Source organism: Petaurus breviceps, unplaced genomic scaffold (genome assembly GCF_028583685.1).
Source record: "Petaurus breviceps papuanus isolate PSGF00001 unplaced genomic scaffold, PetGlider_PUasm1.0 118, whole genome shotgun sequence".
Lineage (NCBI taxonomy): Eukaryota > Metazoa > Chordata > Mammalia > Diprotodontia > Petauridae > Petaurus > Petaurus breviceps.
Window position 1 is genome coordinate 26,775,428 of NW_027185616.1, and position 24,182 is coordinate 26,799,609.

The window sequence follows — 24,182 nt, forward strand, 5'->3', positions numbered from 1 at the left end:
GAAGTTCACTCAGTCCCTGTCCAAGTTCCATTTAATGGCTTTATTTTGTGCCCTCCTGGCTTACAGTGAATGTCTATGGTAACTGTTTCTTTTTGGAACAGCAAGCCTGATAATCTTCTCCTCCCTGTTTGATTTTTTTCTTTTTTCTAATTAAAGGGGCCATTCCCCCTTCACTCACTTCTTAAAGATTCCTATTCACTGAATGGGCATTACCCTGGATCTCCCCCTGCATCCTGGGTCATCTTCAGTCATCCCAATGAATATCAGGTCACTGGATCCAGCTGACTCTAGAGGAGAAAGTGAGGCTGATGACCTTGCACAGCCTTCCCTCACTCAAATCAAAATCAACTGCAAGTCATGTCATTATTGCCCTAATGCCATGGTCTTCTTTGAAAACAAAAGACAAACACACAACCCCTCAGGTGATAACACTAATCAACTGAATCAAAAGATAGACCAAAGTGGGGGGGGGGGGGGGGGGAGAACCTTAACAATTTCTGCAAGTACCCAGAAGACTCACAGCTCATCACAAGAAAACATGAAACACGAACACATGATTATTTTAACAGCATATGCAGTGGTGGGAAAGAAGAATTGTCAAAAAATGCTGTAGAGCCATTGTTTTAACTTACTACGATCCTCTAAGATGAACCAAAAATAAGAAAATTACTCAAAATATAATATAATCTAAACTGTTTGGTTCAGGGAGGGGGGAAGCTTACTATGAAAGATCTTTTCTATGTCCCTAATACAATACTTAACCAGAAAGAAGTAGACTTTTGACAAAATACAAGCCTCATTTTAAATTAGAAAAACTATTGCTATAGCAATAAGATGATAAGAATCAATCAATTAATAAACAAAAAGAAATCAAAATTATTGTTTTTAGCCAATGATATGGTTTTCTTATGAAATCTCAAAGATTCAACTAAAAATCAAATTTAAAAATTTCCAAAAGAAGTAGCAAGATAAAAAATAAACCTACAAAATCATTAGTCTTTCTATACATGACTAACAAAATCCAGGGGGAGATAGAAAAAGACATCACATTCAAAATAACTGCAAAATTTATAAAATACCTGGGAGCACACTTACAAAGAAAAACTCAGGAATATGCATACAATTACAAAACATTTTTAAAAGTAATAAAGAATACAAATATTTTGAAATGAATTGCCCGTTTGGACATGCTAATATATTAAAAATTATAATTCCACTTAAATTTTAAAATTTAGTACCATAAAAACATCAAACCATTCTCTTGTGTTATAGGTCTTAAGGAATAATGAAATTCATCTGGAAGAAATAAGTCAAGAATCTCAAGTGAAATATTTGTGTGTATACATGCATGCATATATACATGCATACATACATATAGACATGATTGTATGTTATGGAATGTATATTTGTTATATATGACATATGTAGTAAAGTAGGAATGAGGAGGTCCTATAAGTTATTGTATTTTTGCCAAGAAAACCCCAGAGACAGGTGGTCCATGGGGTCACAAACAATCAGACGTGACTGAATAACCGAAGAACAACAAAAATAGGAATGTAGAGGTCCTAGCAGTACTGAATCTGAAACTACAAAAGCAATCCTCCAAAACTATTTGGACTCCCTTTGTGACAAAAACTGCTTTTAGAGTGGTAGCGTCTGACAGAAACTGCATTTAGTCAAGTCAACAAGTAAACACTTAATATTTGCCAGGCATGGTCCTGTAGGTTTAGAGCAACATATGACACTATAAATCACAATTATCTTCATTTCTTAAATCTAAAAGGTCATATGAAAAATCCAGAAGAAAAAAAAGTTCACAATTCCATCAACATTGAAATTAGTGTCCCAATTTTTTCATATCCCCTTGAATATTTTTCACTTTTCCCTTTAAACATTTTGGACAATTTGGTAGGGGTAAAATGATATTTCAAAGTTGTTTTAATTTGAATTTATTTAATCAATAATAATTTAGAGCACTTTAATATGTCTATAAATTGTTTTGATTTCCTCATCAGAAAACTAGTTGCTGGGGAGGCCAGGTAGCACAGCGAGTAAGAGCACTGGCCCCAGAGTCAGGATGATCTGGGATCGAATCTGGGCTCAGACACTTAGCACCCACCCAGAAACACCTGGCCGTGTAACCTTGAGCAAGTTACTTAACCCAATTGCTTTAAAAAAAAAAAAGAAGAAAAGAAAACTAGTTGTTCATATCCTTTGATCATTTATCACCATTTATCATTTGAGGAACGACTTCTATTGAAAAAGTTCTTTATATATATGAGATATGAGACCTTTATCTAAGAAGCTGTCTATAAATTTTGCCCCAATTTTCTGCTTTCCTTCTGGTCTTGGCTACATTTGTTTTATTCATATAAAATCTTTTTAATTTAAGGTAACTGATATTATCCACTTTACAACTCACTCTGCTCTCTATCTCTTGTTTACTCATAAATTGTCCACCTCTCCATAAGTCTGATAATATGTTTCATATTCTTCAAATTTTCTTTTAATATCTGTTTATATCTAGGTCATGTATCCATTTTGACTTTATCTTAGTAAATGGTGTAAGACATTAGCCTTCATTTTAAAGATGAGGAAACTAAGGATCAGTGAGGTTAAGTCACTTGCCCAAAATCATATGCCTAAATGTTCAAGGCTATATGAACTTAGGACTTCTTGATGCCAAGTCTAGTGTTCTAGTCACTGAACTATCTAGCTTCAAAAGGCCAATAATGAAATATATCTTCTATCTCTAAGTAGAGAGGTGATATACAGTGTTAAACACGCATTCTCCAACATGGTCAATGTGTTCATTTGCTTTGTTTCATGACTATAATGTATGTTAGAGAAAGTTATATTATGTATTTTGGTGAAGTTCACAGGTTCTTAAAAAGTCCTCTTTCATTTCCTTTGTATCTTGAAATATTTGTATTTATTAATGTTCATTAAATTCACAATTAAAAGTAAAAATTTTAAAAGAGAACAGTGGACTAAAAAGCAAGAGACCTTGTTTCTAGTCTGTAATCTGATACTAATTTTTTGTGTGATCTCTACCAGGTTACTTAATTCCTAGAGATCTCTGTTTCCTTGTCTAGAAAATGATGGGTTTGGGCTATATTTAAGGTCCTATTTCCCTTTCTTCTTCCTCAATCCTATAAAGTATTATCAAAAAATAACACATATTGCCTACTTAAGATATATTCAATATTTCAGCTACCAAGTCAGCTCACGATGGGATATATTTCAATTTTCCAGATCTACAACCAAGGAAATATTGAGGTAAGGAACTAAAAACTCTGTGGTCAGAATTCTGGACCTTGTCAGAGACTAGGAATTTAGGATACTCAGCAGAAAAGGAAATTGTGGGTAGTATTCAAAACAAGCTAATCAAAGAGTCCTTATAATAAGTTTATCTGGGGAAACTCAATATTTCTTCTACAGACACTTTCTTAAAAAGCACTGAACACTGTGGCATAATGTTTTGACTAGTACACTTCACTTGGAGACAAGAAGACTTCTGTACAAATTCCACTTTTGACACTTGTGACCATAGGCAAGTTACTAAACCAACTCTAAACTCTAATTTCCTCATGTGTAAAATAAAGGATTTAATTATACCTGCACTACCTATCTCAAAGGACTTTTTTGAGGCTCAAGTGAGATAATGTCTATAAATCTTTTCAAATCTTAAAGTGATAGAAATCACCACTATATAAGTTTCACAGTCTATGTTAAAGCTTAACTTTGAGAATAATAACCTAAAATTGCTTATTTTGATAAGATTAATATACATTTAATAAGAATTTATTAAACAGATTGTTCAAAACCCTGGAGGAAACAGAAAGGGATCTCTGCCCTCAGGAGCTTCTTGGAAGAATCATACCCTGGCAGCTTTCCTCTTACATGTTTTAGTTATTAGCTTTTTTTAAATTAACTTCATTTAATGTTAATTACCTATGTCTTACAATTAAGCCCAACTGCTCTGGTTAACAGCAATAGACTATCAGTGCTAGATGAGATCCTGATGCTTATCTAGCATAACTCTCCAATTTTTTGCACAACTTACTGAAGGTCACAATGGTAAGTCAGTCAGAGTTAAGAGAGAGGTTTCCAGATTCTCATTCCAGGGCTCTTTCCATTATGTCACACTGCTTCTGGCTCTCACCATTGTGGAACAGAATTATGAAATCAGTTCCTATAAGCTCTTCTTTTCCATTTCCTACACTTAGAGCAGTATAGCACCAAGTTTCATCCCACATTTTTCTCCTTTGTATTTTTTTTTTCTTTTCTTCTTCCTACTCACTCCCACCACAATAAGCAGCAGAGACAGCCCTGTGACACAACATAATGTGATGGAAAACAACTAAGTTGTGAGTCTAAAGTCCTCAATTCTATTCCTAGGTCTGGTTCAAGCTAAAATGACAAAGTCGGGTTGAATAAACCTTAGCTACTATATGGTAGCCTAGCAGGAAGAGGGTAATAATAATAATAGTAGCTGACATTTTTACAAAGCTCCAAGTTTTGCAGTGTTTTACATCTACTCTCTAATTTGATCCTCCTTTGTGAGGCAGGGTAGATGATAACCCAAGATTCAATTCAGTCCTAAGTCTAACATTGTCACAAGACAAAACAGAAACTATTGACTCCTGATGACGATGGCTATAGTTCAGTACTCTTATCAGCTGTAAAACAATCAGAACCAACTTTTTCCCATAGATCTGAGGTGGATTTTTCCTCTTCTGTTTTTTTTTTAAAGACTATAATCCTTTCCTCTACATGTGAAAGAGTATATAGTGCTAGGTAGAAATGGGGGTTGGGAAAAATAAGAAAAATGTTCTTCAAAGGAACAAATAGAAATTAAAGTGTATATGAAGGAATCTGAAGAGGCAAAGGAATGAGGGGAGAGAAACAAATCTACTTTCAAAATTCTCTTTACTGAGGGGAAAGTATGTCTCACAGAATTTTAGATAACAGAAGATTGCACATTAACTAAAATGCAAAATTCAGGAAATTATAGGATAGATGTCCACATAATTATGTATTACTGTTCTTAAGGCATTATTGCTGACTTCAGCCAGATAGCGTTTATTCAAGGAGGAACCGCAAAAAAAAAAAAAATGGTGAAATTTGAAAGCATAAAAAGTGAAAGAGTTGAAGTTGACATGGAAGAATTGCTAAGTTCCATACATGACTTTCCATTAAGATGATTCTACCTAGTATAGAGTGAACTTAATGCTTCTATCTTTAAGAGATGAAAATAGTGTAAATAATGGACCTAAACAGTCAAGTCACATATGTATCCTGAAAAAGGTTGACAGTAGAGCCCTCATTCATTTGTGGACTACATTATCTAGAAGTAACCAAAACTAGTCCTCAAAAAAATGGACAAATAAGCTTTTAGAAAATAGCTGCAGGGGTGGCCAGGTAGCACAGCGAGTAAGAGCACCGGCTCCAGTGTCAGGATGACCTGGGGATCAAATCCAGGCTCAGACACTTAGCACCACACCCAGAAACACCTGGCCATGTAACCTTGAGCAAGTTACTGAACCCCAATTGCTTAGGGGCGGCCGGGTGGCTCAGCAAGTAAGAGCACCGGCTCCAGTGTCGGGATGACCTGGGATCGAATCCAGGCTCAGACACTCAGCACCACACGCAGAAATAACTGGGCGCGTAACCTTGAGCAAGTTACTGAACCCCGATTGCTTTCAAAAAGAAATAGCTGTAAAGACTGATAGTAATTTTAATAATGAGAACAGAGGCGAACAATAAGAAAAGCAGTTGAAATTCCTGCTCCGAGTAGAAGGTCTTCATCTACTGCGTCGCTAGGTAAACATAATGATCCAATCAGATCTGACAAAGATTTCACCAATAAAGTGAATGACTAAGATCATTTACAATATGGACTTATATCACCCTAAGCGTATACTACGCCTTGAGATATTAGTAAGTGACAAGAGAGAGCCATCACAATTAGCAACACATGTAAAAACTACCCTTTTGTGACTGATATGCGTGTAAGTCAAAATTTTCATCTCTGTTGTGCCGGGAACAATATGTTAAGGCCTCCCCTCACGCAGATTAAGCTACGTTTTCCTTAAAATGTATTCAAACTGTCCTCAATGCAATAAGTAAGCACAATTCCAAAAGACTTCCTGATGAAACATACTATACATCTCTAAATAGAGAACTGATGAACTCAGGGTGATATTAAGGTCTGTGTTTCCCCCTTCTTTTTTTTTTATTTTCCTTTTTGGAGTGGGGGAAAGCAGTGAAATTGGGGTTACAGTGACTTGCCCAAGGTCTGAGACCAGATTTAAACTCTGGTCTTCCTGACCAGGGCTGGTGCTCTATACACTGCACCACCCAGCTGTTCTCCCCCCCCCCCCTTCTTTATCATTTACTTCTTTTTCTGTTTCTTCATTAGGCTAGCTCAAGAACTTGTTTTGCATGACTACAAATATTTATAATGGATTTGTTTTTCTTTCCTTGTCAATGGATAGGGGAGATGAAGGAAAGGGAGAGAGAATTCAAACTGAAAATAAAATTGAATTTAAAAATATAAAGAGAATCACGGGGGAGAAGGGAAACTGTTCTCAATATTTAGTTGGCTCAAAGGATGTTGTCTCAAGCAATCAACATAGCTTCCTGAGTATAAAACAACTAGGTTATAAAGGCTGAAGATAAGTAAATCTCTTTTTATTCACTATACATGCAGTCTGTACACAGGAAATATCTAATCAACATGGACAAGCCTGGCCTACATTAGTTATATAACTATAAATACCTACTCTTGGAACCAGGGAGACGAGAATGCTAATCCTCTCCCTCTTACATTAAATTCCTATTCCCTTTCAGTTCTGATCTCACAGATAGATGCATGTTCAGTTCTAGAGGAACCTAGCCCAGGAGAAGGTGACTCCATTAAGAACCTGATGGTTTTTTTTTCTCACATTCTTTGACTCTTTATACTCCCCTACCTTGTACCCAGGCTCAAGTTAAGATAATCCAACTGTTGTGCTTTGGCTGCCATGTATTCAATCACCATGCTGCTGGAATGGAGAAGGCACCAGTCTTGTACCTTCTCCCAGCCCTCCAGAAAAAGGCTCCTGAGCTTGGCAGATGGGAAAACAGAGACAGATAGAAACAGAGAAATAGAAATAAAGATCACAGTCACTTCTTTTAATGTCTTCTAAGTGAGCCAATTCTCCTAGCTTAGTAGTTAATCCACTCACTGCCTTCTCACCCCCTCTCCTTCAGCCCTCCCATTGTGGTAGATCAAAGGACCACCCAGGGTTTGTTGTGTCATCCCAAAATAACAAATCCTTAAGTTTTAAGACCCAAGTCTTCCCTGAAGTGTCCAAGGCACAGGTACAGCATTCCATGGGGCATGCTCTTGCTGGAGAAGACAAGAGGGTCTGCAGCTTACTCGCCGTTACATCTACACATGTAAAAAACTTGGAAACACAATCTTCTAACTTTTAAAAAATCTTCCAGATAAAGATGTTCAATGGAATTATGTGTTAAAGTTGTATAAAACAGAATACTTCTGACTACTTTGCAAAAAGAAAAAAGAAAACTACAGCTGAGTGACATCTAGGAAGATGGAAATTTACAAATCAAATTTCAACAAAAAAGTTTGCATAATAGGGGAATGAGACTGAAAAATTAGTATCATGATCAAGTACCCATAGCCAATGATGCATTTTTTCTATCTAGATATATATGTGTATGTGTGTGTGTGTGTGTGTGTGTGTATTTGTGACCTATTTTTAACTGGTAGTTTTGTAAAGCCAAATATCAAAATAAATTTACCTAGAATGAGCTTTGAATTTCTGTATCATAGTGTTTAAAAAGATTTTCAAAGACAAAAAATCACATTAAATCATACTATAAACAGGCTTTGTTACCATTAATAAAGTATTGCATATATTCTTTATCTGATCCTTTTTAATTCCTATTTTTGTATGTGTTTGAGATACAAAGTACATATCTATAAATGCATATGTGGTGTGTGTGTGTGTATACATTGATTAAGACTCAACATAGTATAGTGGATGCAGCTATTCTTCGAAACAGGAAACCTAAGGTTTAAGGCTTACCTCTGATACATATAATTTAACCACTTGAGTCCTGGGCAATTCTCAAAGAGTAAATTACAGAAAACAGTCTGATCTGTATTCATAGAAGACATTACTCAACTGTTACTCCCTACATAGATGAAATCACAGGTACAATACACACACACACACACACACAGTACTTATTCAAATACTTTTATTGGTTGGGTCACATAACCAAAAAAAGGTTAGAGAACAAAGATCTAGGGGGAACTTTGGCAGCATTCTCTGGAATGATGACTTAGCTTCCAGTGCCCTTTCTATTACAAATGACTTTCTTCATTCATTACCTTAATTATCCCTCCCCCTCCTATTTTTCAGGAGAATAGGAAGGAGAGAAGACTTAAGAGACTTAAGACTTAAATATACTTAAGAGACTCACAGCTACTAAGTTGAATAAATTCTTGGGACAAGTTCAATGGTTTTTTTTCCACAAATGCTTCCACAGTACTCATTATTATACCCATAGCTACCATATATAAAAATTTTACATGGCTTTATTATGAAAAGATCCTTACACTCTAACTCCTAGGTAAGATTTAGGATTTTCATCATAATGAAGTCCCAGATCATTCATTGGAAACCTATGTCCATTAGGAGTCATTAGTTTAAACTTTCAAAATGAGTCCAGTCAGAAAGGAAGAATTTTGAACTAACTGTTTTTTACATATTTACATATGTTAAAATATATGTAGATGGGGAAAGAGAAGGGAAAAAAAGAGAAGAAATAGATTAACTAAATAAAAGTAAGAAAATTCATTTATAATTTAGGCAAAATCAAAGAACCTGAGAAAGGGAAAGCAAATGGGAATGGAGGGGGAGAAAAAATCCTAAGGCAATAGATAATGACCACAGTAGCCAGTCAGTCAATAAACTTTATGTCAATCACTAAACATATATTTATTAAATAACTGCTATTCCAAGCATACTCTTGGAAAAGCTCACAACCCAAAGGGAGAAGCAACGTGCAAATGATTAGGCAGAAAAACCTATTAACAGAATAAATTAGAAACAAAATTGAAGACACTAGAATTAAGAGGGATCCTGAAAGGTATAAGAAGCCTGGAATTTTAGGTGGGACTTGAAAGAATACAGGGGAGCCAGTAAAGGGAATGAGGAGGGAGAGTATTCCAAATATGAGGGATAGCCAGGGGAGATGGAAGGTAGGAGACCTTGTCTGAAGAACAGCCAGGTGGCCAGTGCGAAAGAATCAAAGCATATGTGGTAGAGTATAAAATGTAAGAAGGCTTGGGTGGGGCAGTAGAGAAGTAGGGAGAGGGAGAGGAAGGGAGAAAGACCAGGTGATACAGGACTTGGGGACCCAAACAGAGGATATTATATTTGATCTGGATGGTGATAGGGAATCACTGAATTTTATTGAACAGTGGGGTAATACTGTCTTAGAACAATTTAGAAAAATCATTTTGACAGCTCAGTCGAGGATGGACTGTAGTGAGGAGATACTTAACACAAGTAATCGACCAGGAGGCTGTTGTAACAGTCCAGGCAAGAGACGATAAGGAACTTCATCAGTGAGGGGAGTATGAAAGGGAGAAAGGGAGCATGTGCAAGAGACGTCACAGAAGTAAAACTGACGGGCAACTACCTAGATATGGTGATGTGAGGGGGTACGGAGGCAAGTGATGCCTGGGGGACCAAAAGGATTTTGATGCCCTTAACAGAAAAAGGACATTTAGAAGAGGTGATCATTTGGGGGGGAAAGATAATGAGCTAAGTTTTGTGCGTGTTGAGTTTAAGATGTCAATACACATCCAGATAGAGATGTCTTAAAGACAGTGGAAGATGTGAGACTGGAGGTCACAAGAAAGTCGAGGGCTAGATAAGCAAATCTGAGAATCATCAACATAGAGGTAATAATTAAACTCATAGGCAATAAGATCACAAAATTAAATAGTATGGAAAGATAAGAGAATAAGGCCCAGTACAGAGTTTTGTGGGACACCCAATGGTTACCATAGTGAAGACGGATGAAGATTCAGCAATAGAGATGGAGGAGTGATTGAGTAGGTGGCAGTATCATGAAAACCTGATGAACACATCAAAGGCTGAAGACAAGTCAAAATGAAGATTGAGAAAAGGTTATTTAGCAATTAAGAGTTCATTAGTAATTTTAGAGAGAAGAGTTTAGGTTAAATGATGAGGTAAGAAGCCTGACTGTAGAGAAAAAAAGAAGAGAGTGGGAAGAAAAGCATGGAAGAAACCTATCACAAAGGCCTTCTTAAGAAGTTTAGGCACTGGGGCGGCTAGGTGGTGCAGTGAGTTAAGCGCGGCCCTGGAGTCAGGAGGACCCGAGTTCGGTTCCAGCCTCACACAAAAAGCTAGCCGTGTAACCTTGGGCAAGTTACTTAACCCCAATTGCCCTCCAAAAGGAAAAAAAAAAAAGGTTAGGCACTGAATATGAGACAATACTTAATACTGATGGGTTGATCATGTGAGGTTTGTTTGTTTTTTTCAGAATAGGAAGATGTCACCAGAATCACAGCTAACATTTCTTGTTTTTGTTGTTCAGTCATGTCTGACTCTTTGTGACCCCATAAACCACAGCACACCAAGCCCTTCTATCTTCCACTATCTCCTGAAGTCTGTCCAAGCTCATGTTTGTTGCTTCTGCAACACCGTCCATTTCCCCAAACAAATATAAGAAACAAAGGCACTCACTCTACTATACAGACTTAGAATTTGGCCTGTGAACACCCCTATGAAAACCTAGTCCCAGAACAATATGAAAGAAGAAAGTTTATTTCATTTCCTTCAAGCTCAATGTCTCCTTTCCATAGTATGTAATATGAATAATTGATCTATATATATATAAATTTTTCTAGTGTAATATGTATTCCTCCTTTAGTACCTTCAACCCTCAATACAGATACCACCAGACTCAATAAATTCACTTACAAGACTGATAAAATTATACCCAATTTATACCAACTCAAAAAACCTTGGCAACTATATGGTTTAATGTAAGCCAAAGAAGATAACTTCCAGTCACAGAAGACTATAGCTGGCAGGTTACAGAAGTTTTTAAAAAAGAATTTGGGAATTGAAAGGAACTCATTTACTCCAACCCATGGACAAAAAGAATTCCCAATATAACATCACCAAAGTGTTCATCTAGCCTCCATGTGACAACTTCCAAGAAGAAAGGCCATTACAGTACTGGAGAGTTCTGTTAGGAAATTTTTCCTGACATTTGGCCTAAAATTGTCTCTTTGCTACTTCTACCCAATGCTCCAGGCTCTGTATTCTGGAGCCAAAAAAACCCAAATCTTTCATATGACAGTCTTTCAAATATTTGAATACACCTATAACTCTTCACTTGAGGCTTCTATTTTCTTATCTTTTCTTCTCTACTCCATCCCCCTAATTTCATAAATGAAGAAACAAAGGTCTCGAGATGTTAAATGGCTTGCCCAAAATTACACTTCTAGGTAATACCACAAGACGGGCTAAAGCTTGGGACTTTTGATCACTATTTCAGTGTTTTTAACCACTGCTTCTATCACCCTGAGAACTCTTGAAAGAAAAATATTGTCCTTGATCATTCATTTTTTTTCCAAGTAAAGGAAGATGTAATAATCATCCCCAAATTATCTATAGGGGAAGTAGTTGAAAATATGACATGACCTCTTCCCTTTGCTGAGTGCCTGCAAAGAAATTTTTCCAGTCCAGAAACTCTTGAGGAAAAAAAGGAATAAATCATTAATAAAGAACAAATGAAAAGACTACTTTGCTAAATTAAAAGCCCATATTCTAGTTCTAGTTCTGTGACAGATGACTTCTGGGAGGGGAAAAAAAGAAATTTACGTGATAACTTCATTATATATTTAAAAGGAATAGCAAGTTGGAAATAAAAGATTTGTAGTTTCACGTGCAATCATCTTTTTTTATTATACTATGTTATGGAAATGCCTGCTTTATTTCATGAATTAAAAATAAAATAAATAAATGTGGGGAAAATAAGGCCAATGAAAAAATGTGTTTTGATTGGCTATGCGGGTTTTTCTTTTTCTTGCTTTCTAATGGGGGGAGGAGAGAAGAAAGGAGGAAGGAAGAGAATGCAATTTGAAAAATATGAAACTTAAAAAAGTAAATGACATGTAGAAGCACATAAAATGGCTTTAACAGATGTGTAATGCTATTAATTTTGCTTGGAACATATGCATAACAATTAGCTCATTTTACTCTACAAGGTAGTTAGGAAAGGAAAAGTTATTTACCTCATTTTGTTGGTTCAATTTAAAAATATATCACCTTCAATTACCCAAGGTTTCAGATTTTTGTAAAAATTGAACATGTGTATTATGTGGCTAATGTCTTCATTCTAACTTGGTTATGAGACTAAAACCACAGATGCTGAGGACGCCATCTGAGGGAGGAAGATGGATGCCCAATTGTCATATCAAAGGAAGCAACATTACTGGAGTAGCATTCATCTTATTTAAGTCTTCCATGGTTAGAGACCTGAAGTTTCATCATATACTTTATGCTCATCATTGATGTGATTGGTCCTGAATTTATAGCATCAGCAGAATAGAAAATATGATGCATTTTATGCATGTCAAAAAGGAATGACCTATTCTTGTTCTACAAAGAATGGAAATTGAAAGTCAAACTCCCCTTGTACTCCAAAATATGGTGTTGAACTTTTTGTAATTTCCCTTTAAATTTTGATAGGAAGCTTGGAGTTACTAGTTAATCTATCTATATCATTAAATCTATCTATTGCACTGAATAAAATTATGCAAGTTGTCAATGGATGTGATCAACTAATAGCTCTGCTAGTAATTATTCATTTTTCTTCAATAAAGTTGCATAAACCAAAGAAAAATATATTGCCTTATCTACTTTGGTCAAGGTACTGGGTTAAGTACTAAAGATATAATGATGAAGTAAGACTTGACATATAGCAGAAGACATAGATATCAGAGAATTATCTATTTAGGTATTAAAAATATCTTATAGGAAATCTGGTCCACCTTCTACATTTTATTTTTTTTTATATTATACCATAAACAGGACCAGCGGTACTTCATTAGGGAGTCTCCTCTAAGATAATAATCTTTTGGTCCTTTTTACATTTCATTATGAAAACATCCACCTAAAACACCATCCTTTATCTTTTGCACACAAATTTTGAAAGACACTTTGTCAAAGGCATCAATTTGTGCATCCCTGCAGAAAGAAGCATAGTACACAGAGCACTGGCCTTGGAAAGAAGACCTGACTTCACATCCCATCCTTGACAGACATCAACTATGTGACCCTAGGTGAATCACTTTACTTCTCAGCGTTCTAAGCAACTTTCTAAAAATGTAAGTTGCAGAGAAAGCGGTGATCTGAACAAATGGAAAAATTTTCCTCACCTGGGAATTCTCTATAGTAATGAGATGACTGGCTTAATCCCTTTACCTATCCTATGCTTATGGCACTCTATACTCTGTAAATCCAGAAAGTAATGCTTTCAAAAAAGGAAACAGAAACACCCTTGGAGGTCATCTAGTGCAGAGGTATCAAAAAACCTATGGGCTACACTCCTGAATACTGCTTGAGTCAGGTTAAAATGTAATTGGGAAATACTTAACAAAAGAAATAAAAATGTAATAGAATGTAGATGTCAATATGTGATTTTCTCAGTCAATATGCATCCCACAGAGGGGTTCAGTTGACCTCTTTCTACTTGAGTTTGACACTGTTGATCTAGTACAACCATACTGGTTCAGAATGAAAACTGTTTATCAATGCAGATAAGATGATAATTTGTCATAATGAAAAGAATACTGTAATAAATATCATCAAGGGAGTGCTAGAATGCCATATTCTAGGAGATACTAGACACAAAATGGATGAAACAGGCAAACATTATTTCTCTGATCTGCGAGTGAGTTTAAATATGGATATCATCAATGGTCACCATTTCAATTTTTAATTTCTTCCTCTAAAAACTGCCTGTTCAGGGGAGACCAGGTAGCACAGCGAGTAAGAGCACCGGCTCCAGTGTCTGGATGACCTGGGGATCGAATCTGGGATCAGACACTTAGCACCACACCCAGAAATAACTGGCCATGTAACCTTGAGCAAGTTACTTAACCCCGATTGCTTTAAAAAAAAAAACTGCCTGTTCATATCCTTTGACCATTTATCAAATGGGGAATGACTTGTATTCTTATGGATTTGACTCAATTCTCTGTATATTTTAGAATGAGTCCTTTATCAGAGACATAGCCTGTTAAAATTATTTCCCAATTTCCCACTTCCCTCTTAATCTTGGTCACATAGGCTTTGTTTGTACAGAAGCTTTTCAGTTTAATGTAATCAAAATTATCCATTTTGCATTTTATAATGCTCTCTAATTCGTTTGGTCTTAAATTTAACCCCTCTCCACAGATCTGGCAGGTAAATTATTCCTTGCTTTCTGAGATTGTTTATAGTATCAGCCTTTACACCTAGATCATGCACCCATTTAGACTTAATTTTGGTATATGCTATTATGTAGTGGTCTATGCCCAGTTTCTGCCATACTATATTCCAGTTTTTGTCAAATAATGAGATCTTATCCCAAAAGCTGGGATCTTTGGGTCTATCAAACAATAGATTACTGTAGTCATTAAATACTGAGTTTCTTGTGCCCAATCTATTCCATTGATCCACTCCTCTATTCCTCAGCCAGTATCAAGTAGCTTTGATGACTGCTGCTTTATAATACAGATTAACAGCTGGTATAGCTAGTCCACCTTCCCTAGCATTTCTTTTGATTAATTCCCTTGATATTCTGGACCATTTGTTCTTCCAAATGGATTTTGTTACTATTTTTTCTACCTCTATAAAGTAGTTTTTCAGTAAATTAATTGGTATGGCACTAAATATATAATTTAATTTAGGTAAAATTGTCATTTTTATTATATTAGCTAGACCCAGCCACAAGCAACTGATGTTTTTCCAATTAGTTAGATCTGACTTTATTTGTGTGAAAAGAGTTTTGTGGTTGTCGTCATATAGGTCCTGGGTTTGTTTTGGCAGGTGAGATTCCCAAATATTTTATAATTGTCTACAGTAACTTTAAATGGGATTTCTCTTTCTATCTCTTGCTGTTCAATTTCATTAGAAATATACAGGAATTTGGAGGATTTATGTGGGTTTATTTTATATCCTGCAACTTTGGCTAATTTATTTATTGTCTCAAGAAGTTTTTTACTTGATTCTCTAGGATTCTCTAAGTATATCATCATATCATCTGCAAAGAGTGATAGCTTGGTCTCTTCTTTGCCTAATTTGATTCCTTTGATTTCTTTTTCTACTCTAATTGCTACTGCTAACATTTCTAGTACGAGATTGAATAAGAGGGGTGATAATGGACACGCTTGTTTTACCCATTCTTATTGGCAATGCTTCTAGCTTATCCCAATTGCATATAATACTTGCTGATGGCTTTAAATAGATGCTACCGATTATTTTAAGGACAGCTCCATTTATTCCTATACTTTCTAGTGTTTTAATAGGAATGAATGTTGTATTTTGTCAAAAGCCTTTGCATCTATTGAGATAATCATGTGATTTCTGCTGCATTTATTGTTGTTATGATCAATTATACTGATAGTTTTCCTAATATTAAACCATCCTTGCATTCCTGGAATAAATCCTACCTGATCAAAGTGTATTATTCTTGTGATAAGTTGCTGTAGTCTTTTTGTTAATATTTTACTTAAAATCTTTGTATCTATATTCATGAGGGAAATTGGTCTATAATTTTCTTTCTCTGTTTTATCTCTTCCTGATTTAGGTATCAGTAACATATTTGTGTCATAAAAAGAATTTTGTAGGACTCCTTCACTAATTTTCCCAAATAGTTTGTCGAGTATTGGAATCAATTGTTCTTTAAATGTTTGATAGAATTCACTAGTAGATCCATCTGGCCCTGGAGATTTTTTTCCTAGGGAGTTCACTGATGACTTGTTTGATTTCTTTTCCTGAGATGGGGCTATTTAAGTAATTTATGTCCTCTTCAGTTAATCTGGGCAACTTGCATTTTTGTAAATATTTATCCATTTAACTAAGATTGTCAAATTTATGTGCATACAATTGGGCAAAATAATTCCTAATTATGGTTTTAATTTCCTCTTCATTAGAGGTAGATTCACCCTTTTCATTTTTGATACTCATAATTTGGTTTTCTTCTTTCTTTTTTTATCATATTGACTAAGGGTCTATCAATTTTTTTTTCATAAAAGCAGCTCTTAGTTTTATTTATTAATTCAATAGTTTTCTTAATTTAAATTTTATTAATCTCGCCTTTGGTTTGCAATATTTCTAATTTAGTATTTAATTGGGGTTTTTCAATTTGTTCTTTTTCTAGCTTTTTCAATTGCATGACCAATTCATTCACCTCCCTTTTCTCTAATTTATTCATGTATGCACTCAGGGATAGAAAACTTCCCCTAAGAACTGCCTTTGCTGCATCCAACAAATTTTGGTATGTTGTCTCATTATTATCATTCTCTTGAATGAAATTACTGATTGTTTCTATAATTTCTTGTTTGACCCACTCATTCTTTAGGAGGAAATTGTTTGATTTCCAATTAGTTTTAGTCTGTCTTTCCATGGCCCTTTATTACATAGGATTTTTATTGCATCATGAACTGAGAAGGATGCATTTAATAGTTCTTCCTTTTCTGCACTTAATTGTTATATTTTTATGCCCTAGTACATGGTTGATTTTTTGTGCTATGAACCACTGAGAATAAAGTATATTCCTTTTCATCCCCATTCAGTTTTCTCCAGAGATTTATCATATCTAGCCTCTCTAAAATTCTATTTGCCTCCTTAAACTCTTTCTTGTTTATTTTGAGGTTAGATTTATCAAGTTCAGAGAGGGGGAGATTAAGGTCCACCACTAGTACAGTTTTGCTACCATTTCTTCCTTTAATTCCCTTAACTTCTCCTCTAGGAATTTGGATGCTATAGCACTTGGTATTAAGTATATTAAGTAATGATATTGCTTCATTCTCTATGGTGCCTTTTAGCAGGATATAGTTTCCTCCCTTATCTCTTTTAATTAGATCTATTTTTGCTTTTGCTTTATCTGAGATAAGGATTGCTACTCCTGCATTTTTCACTTTAGCTGAAGCATAATATATTCTACTCTACCCTTTTACCTTTACCTTGTGGGTATCCCTTTGTTTTTAATGTGTTTCTTGTAGACAGCATATTGTAGGATTACCGTTTTTAATCCATTCTGCCATCCTCCTCTGTTTTATGGGAGAGTTCATCCTGTTCACATTCAAAGTGATGATTACTATCTGTTTCTTTCCCTTCATCCTATTCCCTCCTCTACTTATGTTTTTGTTTCTTCCTTCTCCTTTCCCCTCCTTAAGGGTTTTCCTTTTGACCACCACCTCCCTCAGTGTTCCCTCCCTGTGACCCCCCCCTTTACCAATTCTCTACCCTTAGTACCCTTTTCCTCCCTTCTAATCCCTCGCCTTCTTATTCCCCCCTTACCCTCCTACTGCCTATAAGACACAATTGATTTTTGTACTTATTAGAGTATGTTATTTCCCCTTTGACCCCAAAGCAATGAGAGTAAATTTCATACAGTGAGTGCTCCTCTTCCTCCCTCCTTTCCCTCTATTTAATAAGTTTTTGTGTTTTTCATGTTAGAATCTTAAACTTATCTGATGATGTTGATCCCTCTTTGAACCAGAACCAGTGAGAATAATGGTCAAATGATGTTCCTCTCCATCTTTCCTTCCCCCCTACTACAGTATATTTTTAGGCCTCTTTGTATGACATAATATACCTTTTTCTGTCTCGCCCTTTCCTTTTATTCCATTACCATCCCTTTCACTCCCTTAATAAGGATTTTTTTTATCATCAGATTAGTTCATTTATATCCACATCCCCTATATATGCATAACCCTTTTAAAGGTCATGATAATCATATAAATTTCAATATTGACAGTTATCAGCTTCTCATATAGGATGTAAACATTTTGCTCTTATTGCATCCCAAGTTATGTGCATGTGTTCGTGAGTGTGCATGTGTGAGTGTGTGTTTTCCTTGTTTACCTTTATATGTCTTTCTTGAGTCTTGTAATTGGAGATCAAATTTTCCATTGAGCTCTGACTTTTTCATCAGGAAAGTCTGGAAGTCCTTTATTTCATTAAATGACCATCTCCTTGCCTGAAAGATTATGCTCAGTTTTGCTTGGTAGTTGATCCTTGGTTGCAGACCTAGCTCTTTTTCCTTACAAAATATCAAATTCCAATCCCTCCAATCTTTTAATGTAGAAGCTGCTAGGTCCTGTGTAATCCTGACTGTAGTTCCATGATATTTGAATCCTTTCTTTTTGGCTACCTGCAATATTTTCTCCTTAATCTTGTAATTCTGGAATTTAGCTACTATATTTCTTGGAGTTTTCAATTTGGGATCTTTCAGGAGGAGACCGGTGAATTCTTTTGAAAACTATTTTACCTTCTGATTCTAGGACTTGAGGACAGTTTTCTTTGACAATCTCTTGGAGGATGTTGTCCAGGCTGCTTTTTTTCATCATGGCTTTCCAGTAGACCAATAATTCTTAAGTTATCTCTCCTGGATCTGTTCTCCAGGTCATTTGTTTTTCCAGTGAGATATTTTACACTTTCTTCCAATTTTTCAATTTTCATGTTTTGTTTGATTGACTCTTGGTGCATCATAGTCCTGAGCTTCAATTTGACTGATTCCAATTTTTTAGTGAATTATTCTCTTTGGTTAGTTTTTGAAGGTCCTTTTTTAGTGAGGTATTTTTTCCAATTAGTTCACTAATTTTACTTTTTAAGGATTTGATTTCTTCAGTGAGACTTTTTTCCAATCTGGTCACTATAGATTTAAATTTATCTTCTACCTCCCTAATTTGGCCTTTAAAATCTTTCTTGAGCCCCTCCAAGAATGCTTTTTGGGCTTGAGACCAGTTCATATTTCCATCTGTGGTCTCAGGTGTGGACACAGAGTCCATGGTGTTTACTGAAGGTGATTCTTCTTGTCCAGAGTAACAGGAGTCTATTGTCTTTGGTCTTGCCTTTGCAAGTTGCTTCAGGCCCATTGTAATTGCCTATTTCCTGTCCTTTAAAGTGTATTTCTGCTCCAGGAGTATAGAGGGTTCTGACCCAAGCTTCTCAGGCTGGGAGTTAGGTGCCTGGTTGTTGGCTTTGTGTGCTGTAGCCTCTGGGTGTCTAGATTAAGGCCAGGGCCAGGATTCTCAGTCTTTCCCCTGAGGCTCACAGAGTAATCTGTGGGGGAGGGGTGATCTGGCCACTTCAGATTTCTGCCTCCATGCCCCTGGCCTACAGCTCAGGCAGGCTTTTCCTGGTCAGGTGAGGTGGAGCTTGTTAGGACCCCTCCCCTTCTTCTCTTCAGACTCCTTACATTCTCTGTTATACCCTTTCTCTGTCACTCCTAAGCCTGAGGCTGTTTCTTCTATTTCAGGATTTTACTCTGGATGGGACATTTATCTCTGGGTTTTCTTGGTCAGGGAAGGGGAGTCAGAGTCGCCAGAGGGCCACCCTGGTCCCTGGAAAATCAGGCAGGTCATTTTTAAACTTCCAGGCTGTGGGCTGATAGCCCCAGGAGAAGCTGCTGTCTCTGCTTGGGGCCCTGTGCTTTCTCTTACCCATCTCAGATGGATCCTCCCTTCTCATATAGTGAGTATCTGGTAAGACAGCTGTGAATCGTCCTTGAGGTGGGTGAGTCTGCTGGCTGGGGCTCTTTCTCTCTCTGCTGTAGTCTGCTCTCAAGCTGCTGCAGCCCCCGTGTGTCCCAAGCTACCCCTGCCACGACCCACATGGGCACTTTCCTGGGCTGGATTCTGCCATGCTCAGACTCGCAGTGGATTCTGACACTCCAAAATCCATTCAGATTCACTTTTTAAAGTTTCGTGAGGGGATTCACAGAGGAGCTTAGAAAAGTTACTGCTTCTGTTCTGCCATCTTGGCACCACCCACAACAGATATCTTACTTAGTTTTTACCTTATCTGCCTATTCTTATATTTGCTTTGCCATGAGCACTACTTCCCCTCTACCCAAACTGTTAGTCAAATCTTTATCTCAGCTAGGCCCTTGAAAAAGCAATGAAACTATACAGTTGGTGTTTCTAAGGAATTAGACAAAGAAAGTTCAGATTTGTAAGGCACAAACTATTTTAATTTAAGAGTATTGAGTGATCTTATAGTTTTTTTAGATGTTATTCTTCTGCCATATATAACTTTCAACATTACACCACTCAAAATTTATCCCCAAAGAATTTAAAAGCATCTGAAGACAGAGAAACTTATCCCATCATAGGATTTCAGAGGGAGAACCGAAAAGAACTTAGAGGTCATCAAACTCAACCCCCTCATTTTATAGAATATAAATAATATTTGATGAACAGTTATTGACCAGCATTCATATAGCTAGTAAGAATCTGAGCACAAAGTGAAATCAGGTATTCTTGATGCCAACTTGAACTCTCTTATTTACTTTCAGAATGAATTAAACTAATCCAATATATAACTATATAAAGCTTTTGGTTGATCACCTAAAGTGAGGCACACTAAACTGGAAGGAATCCAAATCAACCTCATTTCAATATGTTTACTTCCTAAAGAAAACATTCATATTTAATCCTAACTTTTTATACTCTCAATTGACTCAGCTGTAGTCGAGGCATGTTGAAATAAGGCTTTTCTTTTATTCCCAATCAGCCAGTAACCTTAATGTAGTGTAGAGAATTAGCATAATGATGATTGGTAGTTATGGACAATTCTAAGTCCATTATTATTATTACATTTGCTTACACTTGGTTACTTCTGAGGTCACTTTAGTAAGATTTATCACTCTCCCTGAAAAGATCTAAAACTGATCTAAGCAACTTCACTTAACCATAGATTTAAATGTATTAATAGAGTTAAGTATAATTTTTACCTGCCACAATGAAAAAATTTTAATTTTAAAATAACAAGAAGCCCCTCCATAATATGGTCTTATCAAAAGTGATGAAATTGTGAATAAAATACTCTGCAAGTCCTAGAGTGCTTTATAAATATGTGTTTTGGGGTGGCTAGGTGGCACAGTGAGTAAAGTGCCGGCCCTGGAGTTAGGAGGACCTGAGTTTGGATCAGCTTTAGATACTTAACACAAAAAAAACTAGCCGTGTAACCTTAGGTAAGTTACTTAACCCCAATTGCCCTCCAAAAGGCAAATATATATATATATATGAGTTTTTATTGCTATTGTTATTATGCATAAGAGATGATTTTAAAAGGCATGGAAAATAAATGTTTTTACATATTCTAAAGTGGAGGGAGTTTCCATGGTAGGAATTTCTTACACCAGTAAAATCATCAGTCCAAGCATCAATAATCACAGTAACTGATATTTATATGACATTTTAAAGTCTGCAAAATACTTCACATACATTATTTCATTTGAATATCACAACAACCCTTTGAAGCAAGTACTAAGTTATTGTTTGTGCACTTGTCCCCCCCCACTTCTTGATCCCCAATTTCTTGATCATATAGCCTGTATCATAGCAACCTTTCTTCCTTACAAATATTAAGATGATTACTAAATGTTTTTTTTAGTTTTTTTTCCTTTTTTTACCTTTCTTGTATCCCTGGCACTTAGCACAATGCCTGACACATAGTAAATTCCTACTGATTGACTGATTGATTTTTGAATGAAAGAATGAACATTTGTAACAGGATCATCAAGTAAATATTATGAAATTATATATATATATTATAATCTACTAACTGCTACTTCACCACCAAAGAAGCAGATCTTGGAGATTTTGGACATTTCTCCTATTTGACAGATAAGGAAACATTATATCCCTTAAAAGATCACAAATTTAGAGGTTAAGGGGACTAAGGAGATTGTCAACTTCAAACCTCCCCTATATCTCATTTATAAATGAAAAAATTGAGGCACAGAGAATTAATGACTTGTACAGTCACTAGCTAATGAATCACATCGGTCAAGTAGCTAATATGTGTCTGAGACCAAATTTGAATGTAGGCTCTTCTGACTGCAAGGAAGCAGCTAGATGGCTCAAAAGATAAAGAGTGCTGGATCTAGAATCAGGAAGATCTGAGTTCAAATCAAACCTCAGATACTGTGTGACCTTAGGCAAGACACTTAACCTCTGTTTGCCTTAATTCACTAGAGAAGCAAATGACAAACCACTTCTGTATCTTTGTCAAGAAAACCCCATGGAAAGTATTGGCATGCTATAGTCCATGGGGTCATGAAAAGTGAGGTGCCACTACACAGCTGAACAAAAACCTCCTGACTCCCAGTCCAATGAGCTTATCCAATACAGCAAGCTACAGTCTATCTCTTTCCCCCTTGTTGGCTTTGGATTTACTTTCTAAGGACTTCCAGGTACCTCTGAACAAGTAAACTCTACACTAATCAATAGGAAGAAAAGAATCAGACTAAAAAGCATTTTTTCTTGCAAACCACATGAACGACTCAACAAAAACTCTGAACCTCAAAGGGAAGGCTGGTGTATCAGAAGGGGTAATATCAAGTGTTTCTACTATTATCACAGCTAACCTATGATAGTGAGTGAAGACTAAACTGTATCAGAACAATGACATATAAGAACATGTAAAGGAAAGATAAAAAGAAATTATCATTCACATTGATCTCATATAATGGTCATATTTAGTAGTAGCAAAAAGTGGAAAGATTGCCAGTGACATAAATTAGGCAAATTAGGAAGTAGTTTGTTTCCATAAGTATGGTAGAGACAGCTAGGTATTTACAGTGAATGATTACTCAACTTGTAGTCATAAGACCTGAGTTCAAATCTAACCTCCACTCCAACTGTGTTAGCCTAGATAAGTCAGTTAACCTCTGTCTGTCTCAGTTTTCTTATCTGTAAAATGAGGACAAAAATGGAACCTTTCTCCCAGGCTTGTTATAAGGATAAAATTAAATATTTGTAAAATGCTTTTGCAAACCTTAATGTGATATATAAATGCTACCTATTACTACTGTTTTATTATAGTACAGTCTCACAAAATGTCTACTCGAGATTACTATTAATTAGAAAAATGCAAATTAAAACAACTCTGAGGTACCACCTCACACCTATCATATTGGTTAGCATGATGGAAAAGAAAAATTACAAATACAGAAGGGGTTGTAGAAAAACTGGGACACTAGTGCATTGTTGCTGGAGTTGTGAACTGGTCCAACCATTCTGGAAAAAAAATTTGGAATTATGCCCAAAGGGCTATAAAATTGTGCATAAGCTTTGACCCAGCAACACCACTAACAGGTCTATATACCAAAAAGATAAAAAAAAAAAAAAACAGAAGAGAAGCTATATGTACAAAAAAGACTTCTAGTAGCTCTTTTTATGGTAGTAAAGAACTAGAAATTGAAGAGATGCCCATCTGAGGAATGGCTGAACAATTTATGGTATATGATTGTGATTATAAGAAAAAACAAGCAGGATGGTTTCAGGAAGACTTTTAAGAACTGATGCAAAGTGACGTGAGCAAAACCAGAGCACTGTAGACAATAATGTAATATTATAATCATGATCAGATGTGATCTGACCAATACAATGACCCAAGACAGCCTCCTCTCCCCAAAAGGACTTGATGAAAAATGTTAACCACTTTCAAAGAGAAAGCTGATGAAGTCTGAACACAAAGTGAAGCACAATCTTTTTCACTTCATTTCTTTTCTTCTTTTTTGCAATGTGGCTTATAAGGAAATGTTCTGCATGATTTCACATGTATAACTGATATAACGTTACTTGCTTTCTCAATGGATGGGAGTGGGACAGGAAGGAGAGAATTCAGAACTCAATTTTTTAAATGAAAGTTTATAATATTTGTTTTTTTAAAATAAAAATAGAAATAAAAAGTCTAGAAAAATAGGAATATTTAGAACTCTTTTTAAAATTCTCTTTGCAACTATCTGCATCCATTTTGATTTCCACTGGTTGATCTGGTGGCTTTGAATCCTGACGTAAAGAATAAACAAATGTGAACTAAACCACTAGTGTTTAGTTA

The 24,182-nt window shown here is 35.9% G+C and overlaps 1 protein-coding gene across 4 annotated transcripts in view; it reads right to left on the reverse strand.

The window, feature by feature from the left end:
* ROR2 (receptor tyrosine kinase like orphan receptor 2) overlaps positions 1-24,182 on the reverse strand; it is a 347,747-nt gene that overhangs the window by 306,653 nt on the left and 16,912 nt on the right. The window lies entirely within an intron of this gene.